We start from the raw sequence: 11,910 nt of genomic DNA, 5'->3' as shown, positions 1-11,910 counted from the left end.
CAATCGAACAATTTAATATAAGCCATACTATATTTTTTCTACTTGATTCATATATAGGAGAAATGAAAGTATAAACCGTTCGGTAATCAACTATCGAACCTGATAATTTATCCAAAATAGCAATTCTGCTGCTGCTGAAATACGATCAATTCTTTCTAATACATTTCTAAGATCGCCAGACAACGGGTTAGGAAAATGCGGATGGGGAGATCTACACATTGAAGAACAGTTTGTACATGAACTTTATGTTTTGTTTCGCATTAAACACCCTACGCCACAACCCTTTGTGGCACGATATTGCAAAGTCACAACCTTTATTTGGACTTTCAAAAGTAACATTACCATGGTCTACTTCGTTGACATAAACCGAACAAGATGGCTCTAAGTTGTCAACATCATATAGATCGATCATTTTCAGTGAACCATTAATCATCAAGAAATGTTCCTCTTTAAAGTCTCGCCAGAGATTCTCGTTCCTAGCTCATATACTCTAATTACTCCTCGTTCGCTGAGATCCATGGTATCACTTTCCTCGTTTCGAGCGCAGTAGCCAAAAAGCTTGATAAATCCTGGATGACTGAGTTGCTCCAACATAAGAATCTCCTTCAAAAAGTTTCATATAAGAGAACAAGAAGCACCTAGCGCGGAGACTTAGAACTCCGTATCAGATTGGTTGAGTTTTTTGATGCAATAACGTACATCTCTTTGGTGCCGTGTTACCGTTTTAACGGCTACAGGCATGCCTCTAAAATCACCCAAGAGAGTTATTTGGAAACGCCATGGCCTATTTTTGGCTTGAGATCTATTTCGTTGATATTTTTACAATTAATAATGTGCTTACTTGTAAATGTGTACACTGGTTTTTTAATTGGATACGCGCCACTTACAACATAATCTTCATTAAACAATACTGGTTCTACATCTACTACTGATTTAATGTTATGCTCACGAAGCAATTTCAGCATTCTTCGTTAGAACAATATATTAATAAATAGGCAACATCATTACACCGTAAGTAAGCCTGTTTATAGGAAAAATCTGAGTTATTTGTCATGCGTCTAAGATTATTCTTTATTCCTAAGTACCAGAATGGTTTGGTAAAGATTGGCCTGGTTTAAATAGTTGCAACTAGCGCAGCATGTAACACGTATGCACCTTCTATGTGTACCTCCGCCGGGTCGATCACTCTGCCATACATTCAAACGATGACCGTTTCGTTGACCGCCGTGCGTCTTGGGCATATTGAAGGACATGAATATTTGATTGGCTTTTCACAGGCACCAGCGCCGGTAGCTACTATATTGGATACAGTAACATTGCCAATGGAATTGGACGTAACGTTTCGTTTATTACTAAACAACTCACCCGGACCTGGACACGCACGATAGTCTAATAATCTAAGAAAGATATAGATATAAACAATAACTGTTAATTGTTATGTTCCGTTGATTGTTGTTGCGAGGTACGTTAAAGTTGCTTCTTCACAGTCAGGAATAAATAGCACATTTTTGTTCAAATGTATTCAAATAGCATTGTATTTAAGGCCCATCGAACCATTCTCTGCTTGACCCAAAAGCGATAGTATACGCTTTGTATAAGAAGCTTTAAGTTAATGTTGTTCGCTGTTGTAGTTTGTTTTTGTCAGATAAAAATATATGTATTTATCCAGCATTATTCTTTATGGATATTTGGTTATGTCTCTAAACAGCCGAAAGTATATCAGAATAAAATGTAAATAAATACATAATCAAATAAGTTGCCTGTAACATTTTTTTCTTGGTCTTGTATTCTATAACAAGAACTATCAGGTATCACCAAGACAAAAAGGGCTTCAATCATAATTAGGTCCAATGAAATGGAAATGTGGCATATCAAACGGATATAAATTACCCTGCTAGTGTTACACATGAAGTCCACTTCACGTAATGGCATGTTACAACTGGTAAATGTAACATTATGTTGTTTAGTACAAATTGCCCCATGCACATTTTATTGTCTGCTGTTGCAAAATATAGTGCGTAAAATTGAATAATCTGGTTTAGTCAAATATTCACTATTCACATTAGGACAGCTTGGTTTGTTTACACGATGTTACAAAATGTAAAATGAATTGTTTCCGGTAACATTTTAAAACAACATCAACAAAAAACAAAGAATAACACACAATAATTACAGTTCACTGCAATGTAAATATGAAATAAAATAACGTAATTATTTAAATCATGTGCATTTATTTCTCAGTCAGCTGAGAGCAAAGATTATGAAAAAGAATTCATGTAGGGCCAGTATAATGTATTAGTACCAATATGCAAACTAGAATACAACATGGGGAGAGATTTATCATTTCTGAAACTATGCATAAGATAGCACGACCTGAGATGATATTTGCGACACGTTTTTAAATCGTCAAAACTCCTGGTGTGATCATTTTAATGTTTTCATTTAATTCAATACATATGTCCAGCCTTTTATACATTATTGAAAGATACGTATACTCTTCCGTTTCAAGAAGCTATATGACTATATTAGTTTAGCCAAAAATACCAATTATCCAATAACAAACTGAATATTCCAAGTCTTTATTACAAAGAATATTTCCCAATTAGACTGTTATCCGATATTATTTTCTATTACAAGTTTACAAATAATTGATGCTTAATTGACTGCATAGGGTGAGTATAATTTACTGCGATTTCAGATCAGGTGTTGCATCATTAACTGGGTCCTCACCATCTGGGACGTTGCAGCTTCAAACAACAAATATTTTCTGAATCTCAACTTACATTGCTTGAGCAACAGCATCATTCTCTCTTTTTTCTACGATGGGCGGACCGCCTGTGAACATTTCAATGATATTGACATAAGATGGACACTATTATTTAAGGAAAAAAATATTTGAAGACATCATCATTTCATAGAAAAGCAAATCAATGTCAATTGCAGTTTTAAATCTGTTGTATGACAAAAAAACGAATCATACCGCAACGGTCAAATACATACTGCATAAAGATGAACATTCTTTAAACTTAATCTAGTTGAAATGTTGTCAACCTATTTTTTGTCATCAAACAATCGAATGAATTTATCGTAAGGCCATATTATAAATAGACAGTCATATTATTTAACAGATTTGAATCGAAAATTAATATGTTTTGTCCTTTGTTATATTGATATATTTTGCCGTTCTAATATTCATTGTTGATGCTTTACTGCTGAACAGAGTCGATTTCATTGCCAGGATAATCTCAGCGCATACAACACGTTCTGGGTAGACTTGAATGTAATTATCTGTGACCTGTAGCGTAATGACATCAACACAAAGAAACAAGAAGTCCAATTGATACACGACTTGCGATTTTTATTGGTGATTAAACTGTCGAAATCGGAAAATGTAGTGCGATTGAGCGAAGATTAATTCATCTAAAAATGTACAGAAAAATACATTCTCAACTCATTTAAAAACGTGAGAATGTGTATAAGTATAAGTATAAGCATGGTGGAGTTTTAAAATGCATTTCAATGAGGTTTTAATGTGTGACGAGAAAATTGCCACCCAATTTAATCGCTAACGGCATCAAACGATTGCGTACAACATACATTAGATGTTGCATGCACATAATTATTGGCTTCTTGCCGACGTAGTTGATAATTATGCATTTTTCCTAAAGAGATGAAGCCAATTCTTAGGAGATGGCGCTAATGATAAGAGGTGGCGCCAATGCAGGATGTATCAATTAACAGTCGTATCGAAATGGCATTATCACATGACGTACATTTGATAGATAATGTTATTTGTTAAATTTAATTAATTTTTCAACCTACATACGAAGGCCCAAATATTTACAGAACATAAACAAATTCTATAATAAATAAGATTTTAGTTTTTTTTTTAAATATATAAGTGATCAACTCAGTTAGGAAGTCACCACCATGAATAAAACATATTATACGATATATACCAAAAAAATTTAATACTCAATAAAACCAATAACTTAATGTTAAACAGTATCAACATAATTCATGGACAGAAATATTTGTTTACCGGATGATAATGCATGAAATAAATAAAAGATAATACTTCTTCTTGAAACGATGATTTGTGTGCCCTAATCCATGAGCTTAATTTACTAAAAGGCCAATGTCAACGAATCTTAATAAGGCTCATATATGTTGTTTTTCCCACTATCAAGTCCAACAAAATGAAGAGAGCTCGGTCTTTTTCCGTAAACTTTTTTTGTATAATACATGTTAAATTTTCTTATCTTACAAAGACAAACGATAAAATCCATCAAGACATTATAAGAAATCTACTTTTTCTAATTAAAAATGCACGCGACTCAAATGTGCCGAAGAAGTCAACTTACAAAAAAGAATGAAAGTCCTGTAACATAATAAAAAACATAGCATAAAATATTTCACTTTACAATAACTAAAATGTGCAATGACACCACCTCCTAATCTGAGCCCCACCTCCTTGGCTTTGACTCCATCTCTTTTTGAAAAATGCAAATTTATGTATTAGATCAGCTAGAAGCATATGATTTTGTACACGCATTAACTTTTACAGTTTCAAATAAATCGTGTTATGTAATGAGCGATTTAATAGGCTGGGAATTCGCTCGTCACACAGGCAACGGGCATCGATATGCTTTTACGAATTCTACAATGTAACAACTTATAACGGTCCTCAAGTTTCCAAGTAGGTTTTAATTGTATGTTTCTGTACATCTTTGGATGAATTTATAATCGCTGGATCGCACTGAATTGGCCGATTTAAAAATAATGCGAAATATGCTAAAAAAAATTAAACCTAATCACCCTGTAAAATTATCCGTTAAATTACAAAACCAGAGAGCCACCTCGGAAGTAGCATTGGCTCATTTATTAATGCATCTCAAAACAGAGGGTGGCGCGCATGATTGACGGCCGTGAAAGTACCATAATTGAATGCACAATCGTCTAAGCAAAACGCCCAGTAACATGCAAATCAGACAACTTCCTTTAAATCTACGTACAATAATTGTCTTCCTTCCTGCAGACAGTTTAGTTAGAAAGGACAAAGGGTAAAGGATGGCACACTTTTGCAAGTTCGCAGGCTGATCTGGTGTTAAGTTGGCTATATACGGCATATGACCCAGTTTGATGGACGCGGGTCCTTTAGTGTAATTACCTTTAATAAATCCGAATGGAAAGTAATAACATAAATGGTCAATAATCGATTTACCCGTCACTTAAATCATTCGTTGTCTGTGGGTGTTATACTCTTAATACTAAACGAGAGTCTTCAAAATGAAAACTTTAATTACATATGCCATCAGCCACAATACATATTCGCACCAAATGGAAGTTATTGTATTTTCCTGTGTTACTTGGGTTGTATATTTGCTATTTTATATTTCCGAATTTCAATTTTCAATTTGGTATAAATACTTATTTAATGCATCAAAACATAATATTAAATAATACTGAAATATTAAAAGGGCGCTACCGCTGCAAGAAATGGAACAGTTTAAGCACTTTCAAATGTTTGGTGGCCGAGCCCTATCCCTGTTTGCGTCGTGAACATGTATTAAGATGCAGTAATTCCCGCATTCCCAATTTATACGATGTTTACTTCTGCGTTTCATCTCTCCGGAAGCGGGGTAACAGTTTCATAATAAAATTATAATTTTCATACTTGTTTGAACTTCGTTTGAAAATATTCCCATTTGCAACATTACTTTTTATTCAAGACATTTTCATTTGATCGGGACGCAAGTCTAGTACAATTTTAGATTAATACACACATGAAATTACTAAAATTTCTTTTATATTAAGTCAAATTTATAAAAGACAGTGATATGCTTCTTATAGTCTTCGTTTATTAATTTTTTCATTAACGATAATACGTTCCTAAAACAATAAACTTGCCCCAAACTTCCATCAAATATATTGATGTTTGAATACATTTTGGAACCGTTTTATGGTATGTTTAGAGAATATATCGTCATGATATAGGTTTTCCATTAAAAAAAATGTAAAGTTGTCACATCTGTTTGAATGCAGTTAGGAATGAGATTTTGTAAGCATTTTTATAACTTTAATATTAATTGCATACTTGTATATATGATCAGTTTGTTCACACAGAGCGGAATTCTTGTTTCGTTTTTGTACTGACGAACTGATTATGAAATACAACGAGCCATAGAACGGAGTATAAATGATACAAAATACGTGTTTCCTTATGCATCTTTTTCATGGACTAATAGGCAAATTAAACACAATTGGTTGTGAACTGTCTATGTTTGCAAACATTACATATATACTGTTTAGGTACACCAGGGTTCACGTTAATGCAGTAAACATATCAAACCACGTGATGATTGTCTAATTTATTGGAAAAAAACATCATAGTCCCTTCCATTCGATGGACGCAGAAAAAAAATCTCAACGTAAATGAGTTTACAATAACTGACAAATGTACAAGTAGACTGTTGACGTCTCAACCTGAGTTCGACTACTTTCTTTAAACAACATTGCTTGAAATGGCACTGCTTTATCTCTTACTGCATTTTTTTTTTCAATCAACACAAGTTTAACTTCTCGGGCTAAAAGGAGCAATCAAATAATTTGCACAAGTATGTTTGCACACTGTAAAGTGATTTTGTTTATGGCAGACAAACTAATACAATACTATAAAACAGCCATATATCAGAAACGTAACCGGCAAAGGTAAGGTATGACATATTTTGAGTGTAAAACCTTTATTTAATTTATGATGTATTTAAGTATATTTATTGAGTAAGGGGGTGTATAATAATATGAAAATCAAGTTGCGTCAATGTGTCGTCCCTGATTTGCCTGTGCGGAATGCACACGCTAATCTGGGACGACACTTTGCGTACTTGCAGTAAACCCCCTTTTCACAGAAGCACTCCCATATTTAATTGCAACCATGTAGTTTTCTCAGACAAGAGTTGCATGATTTTATTAAGGAACATTCTCCGCGACAATCCTACGCAACTTGTCGTTTGTTAATCAGAATTTTCAGAATGATGTGTTGATGTTTGTCGACAAACGAGATTGCGATATGTTAATGTTTTCGTTTATAGTTTTGCTAAGCCTTTTAAACAACGAGCATAGCGTGAAACCTACTTCTATGCAACTCTACTTACAGTTCGACAGCGACAAGTAACTTTCTCCCGATTTTATACTATTTATTGACAATTGGGGAGCATTGCACTTAATCAGACATTGCCGCTTGATGGACACGTATGCGCCAGGAATAACGTTTTTAATACCTGAACCATATCGTCCAAACGCAAATTAATGGCCATGAAGGCTTAAAATTGACTTCAGTGAAGAAGCACATTCAGACTAAAACGATCATTACACAGCCTTGTTTTTTTTTGTTTATTTCGTGAGATCGTTTTACCTCTGTTTGTAAATTTTGAAAACATTGCATATGGCAATTTCGATAACAAAGCAGTCTCAAGGCTGGACGATTTAAACGAATATTTCAGTACACCTATCCTCAAGCGGAAAAATGGTTTTGTTATGAAATCCTTTGCATGGATTTTCCTCACATTGGAAAAAATGTTAAAGAGTTGAGTACCGCAGTTTTGTTTTAATATTGTAGAATGTATTTAACACATGCCTAACGGATTAGAACATAACAATAAAGTTATGTTGGTTTTATTTCGCTGAAAGAGTCCATTTCAGGACACTGTATATTATGTCAGCAGGCGATAATTCCCCCTCTTAAATTTGCTTGTGTCGATAGTCATTCAGAAAGGTTCCATTTAAATATATGTGAGCTTTTGATTGAACAATTTTCTGAGAGACAAGAACAAATATAGTTTAATGTCATCGTGTTCGTTTTAATCTGAGTAGAAATTGATGTCATAAATATACTGAAGTCACGCGTCCATAACCTGACAAATTTGTGCTTTGTAGTATTATAATTTGACTTCAACAAAAGATTGGTGAAAGCGCTTTAGAAGGAGAACCTTAACTGGATATATTATATTTGTGTCAACGATGTATGAACAATTCATATAATCGTTGGGTTTCAAAATTAAGGGACGGTCGCTTCGTTGACTACGGAAACTCGGAAGTTGGAGTGTTGATTGGCATGAATATTTGATTGCAAAAACAATTGTTTCCCAGACTATTAGATTAAGCAACAGTATTCGCAAAGCTTGGACGCAACGTGTTGAATTTTATTTAACAACGCCCGCAGTTTTCAGACGTCTTGATGTGTTGATTGTTTTAAGCAAATGAGATAGCAGAATTGTTTCATTTTCGTTGCGACGTATTGATCTTTACGAGCCCACTTTTTGTTTATTCTGGATGTCCATGTTAAGAAGCTAACGTTTGCACTTACAATTCTAAAATGTATGTTTTTCGATGACTCTATCAATTATGATGCACCTTTCACCGGCATTCTATAAACATTTCCATTAATAAGATAATGGTCGATATGACAAAAATGTCATTTCAGAAGCAATTTTAAGACATCACCACTATATCTGGACGCACATTAATTACAATGAAAGCTTTAAATCGAGTTCACAAGACCGAACATTTGTCACTCGGCAACAGGCACTTTGTTTGTAATGTTAAAATAGTAAGTATATCAGACTTTATATTGTGAACACTACAGTTTGACCTTACGCCCATACTGTACTTGTAATATATTAACCAATGATTTGGTGTCGAAAATTAAATGCATTCTTTCGACTAACATTTAGTAGATTTTCTATTTCTGAAATTGTAATAAAGATATAAGCGTTACGTGCGCAAGCCATGTTGAAAAAATATATAAATTGCTTATTGACTGACCTGATTAAATCATCAGAGCTGTACTTCCATTATCCCCGAAAACCATTTGGGTCAATTTAGGCGCGCTTGTTGTTTTTATTATTGGAACGGCCGTTTCATGGCCAATGTTCTGCAAAAATGCTGGATATGATACCCAATATGGTGTGTGAGAAAATCCTGGATGAATTATCATGTACCAGTACTTCTCCCTAAAAATGACAAAACATGAAACGTATACAAATTAAAATAAACATGGAATAAGTATAACGCATTGGAAGCTAACTTAATAATATGCATGTTGCGCATGATATAAGTGTTATAGAAGTAATGATAACTGTGTTGAACTGAGCATTGGGCTTTTTTAGTAGTTTTTTGTGAGATAAAAATACACGAATAGACTTGAAGCAATTACTAGATGGGTACCATCATATATACAACAAAGCAAATATAGGTCTAATCAAGGCTTTTGTAAAGTTAAATGCAAGCGATATGAAACTCATGTTTTTTAATGCTATGTAATACTTTGTCGAAACAATGACATACATATTAAAACTATTTGATGTTTAATCTGAAACATAAAAGTTGGACAACAGTTCAGAAATACTCGTTACAAACATACCAGGACGTCATTATAGAGGTTAATATACCAAAAAGCAATCATGATATAAGATGATGGATTACGATTTATTATGTCTTGGTGCTGTAAAAGTAGCATATGTTTTTCAAGACAAGTTCTTTTGAAGACAATGGAAGTCAGATAGTTCTAACGTTCCAGAAGTCGCAGCAATATATTTTACCAAGCTTAACTTAACCTTGTACATATTCATTAACTGAACAGCGAGTATATAACACGAGGTTTCATGAAAACTCACCAATTCCGTTCATAGCACTGAACATGTGTTTCTCGCAGAGTGTCTGAACGTTCCGATAAGAATATCGACATGACAACTGATAATATATACCTTTAAAAGCCAACACTTATATCAAAACTGTTAATGAAACGCTAAGCCAATATAATCGCATATTTTGCATAATCACAACACTCTCAACTGAAGATTTAGTAGTTGTTAAAAAAACAACATGTTTTCTAAATACAAGTAGTATTATGGGTAATATTAATAACTAAGTTTTTTTTAATATTGTGTTCTGTTTTGATATATGCCTTTTTTTGGTTAACAACTAGTCAAGTAGTCGTTGACGTATTAAAGTACTACTTAATATGGGCAGTGATTTTAAGAATAAACAGCATCAGAAACAACGCCTGGTCCGTAAAGGCAAGACCAATTGCCAATAAAAAAGGGTTTCAATACATAAATACCGGTAAATCTTAAGCATTTTGTTGTGTGAGTACTTATGCCTATGTGTTCAAAGTATATTGTATTTTGCCTAAATTCAAGATTTAAAATAATCTTAATCGGAACTGTAGTATGTGTTATGATTTTTTCAACGTAAATCACTTCAATGATTTCAGAAAGCATTTAAAAATTCAATTTAAGCCACATACTGTTATTTCTACGTGATTAAATATATATAAGGTAATTGAAAGTATAGACCGTTCGGTAATCAAATATTGAAGGTGCGTAATTTGTCCAGTAAAGCTATCATTTCTTCAGTTGGAAAACAATAGTCATCAAGTCTTTCTTATACAAGTCTAAGATCGCCATACAAAGTGTTTGACAATGATGTTGGGCAGAGAAACACTTTAGAGTACACTTTGAACATGAACTTCAGGTTTGTTTCGCATTAAAACTCGTATTCGCAATGATCAAAGGGTTGAACATTTATAAAAATGATGAAATCTAACCAAATGCAAGATATGCTGATTTTTTCCCGCCAAATTAAGGTTTGCAGACTGTCGCCAGAGATTCTCGTTCCTAGCTCATATACTCTAATTACTCCTCGTTCGCTGAGATCCATGGTATCACTTTCCTCGTTTCGAGCGCAGTAGCCAAAAAGCTTGATAAATCCTGGATGACTGTGTTGCTCCAACATAAGAATCTCTTTCATAAGTTTCATATGAGAGAACATGAAGCACTTAGCGCGGTGACTTAGGAACTCAGTATCAGATTGGTTGAGGTTTTCGATGCAATGACGTACTTCTCTTTGGTGCAGTGTAACCATTTTAACAGCTACAGGCATGCCTCTTAAATCACCCAAAGAGTTTGTTTGGAAACGCCATTGCCTATTTTTTGCTTGAGATCTATTTCGTGGATATTTTTACAATTAATAATGTACTTTCTTGTAGGTGTGTACACTCGTTTATATCACTTTTCTCGTTTCGAACGCAGAAGCATAAAGGCTTTATAAATCTTGTATGCTCCATCGTAAGAGTCTCTTTCATAAGTTAAATATTATATAAGATGAAGATTTTAGCAGCTACACGCATACCTCTGAAATCACACAAGAGGGTTTGTGAGATATCGTGGATATTTTGTACAGTTAATGAGATGCTTACTTGTAATCGTAGTTGTATAAATTATTTTTTTAATAGAAAACATTTTATTAGTATGCTGATTAAATTGTCCCCAGATTAACTGTTAATTATAAACGTTCCGCTTTTATCCATTTTTTTCACGATACTGTCGATTTGTATTACACATATTTTCGCATTGAAACTTTTCCTTAGATTCTATGAATGTCGATGCCTTTGAAAACGAGCAAGAGCACTCATTGAGCTCATTTCAACCGCTTAACAGTCACCATCAAACCATTGCTTTCCCTTTTTATTTGGATATGTATCCTCAATAATACAACTTATCGGTTTAAAAAGCAGTGCAGCAATAACGTTGTTATTGGTTATCACATTATTTATTCTCATTTGTAAATGACATACCGTAAATTGATCTTGATGGACATTAATTAATATTATAGAAGCTTTATTGAGTGTTTAAACAAGAACCTACCTATGCATCGATGGCCTAAAAACATAAACGCAAATACAAACAACTGATGTGTTACAAGAACATAGCCAATGTCAACAGAACGAAGTTGTTGTATGAATGTATGAAGGCTTACAGTATTTGGCATATTGTGTAGTTGACTTAAACTAACAATAAAGCAGGTTAACAGTTTGCAAAGATTAATCAATTAACAACCGAAACCATTTAC

The 11,910-nt window shown here is 33.7% G+C and overlaps 1 pseudogene; it reads right to left on the bottom strand.

The window, feature by feature from the left end:
- The window catches only part of LOC127835586 (extracellular tyrosine-protein kinase PKDCC-like), an 11,885-nt pseudogene extending 227 nt beyond the window's left edge, over nt 1-11,658 (bottom strand).
- Nucleotides 11,659-11,910: the final 252 nt, after the last annotated feature.

This window comes from Dreissena polymorpha, chromosome 6, assembly GCF_020536995.1.
Source record: "Dreissena polymorpha isolate Duluth1 chromosome 6, UMN_Dpol_1.0, whole genome shotgun sequence".
Classification (NCBI taxonomy): Eukaryota; Metazoa; Mollusca; class Bivalvia; order Myida; family Dreissenidae; genus Dreissena; species Dreissena polymorpha.
The sequence above is the reverse complement of the archived record's forward strand: the minus strand, read 5'-3'. Positions and strand labels throughout refer to the sequence as shown.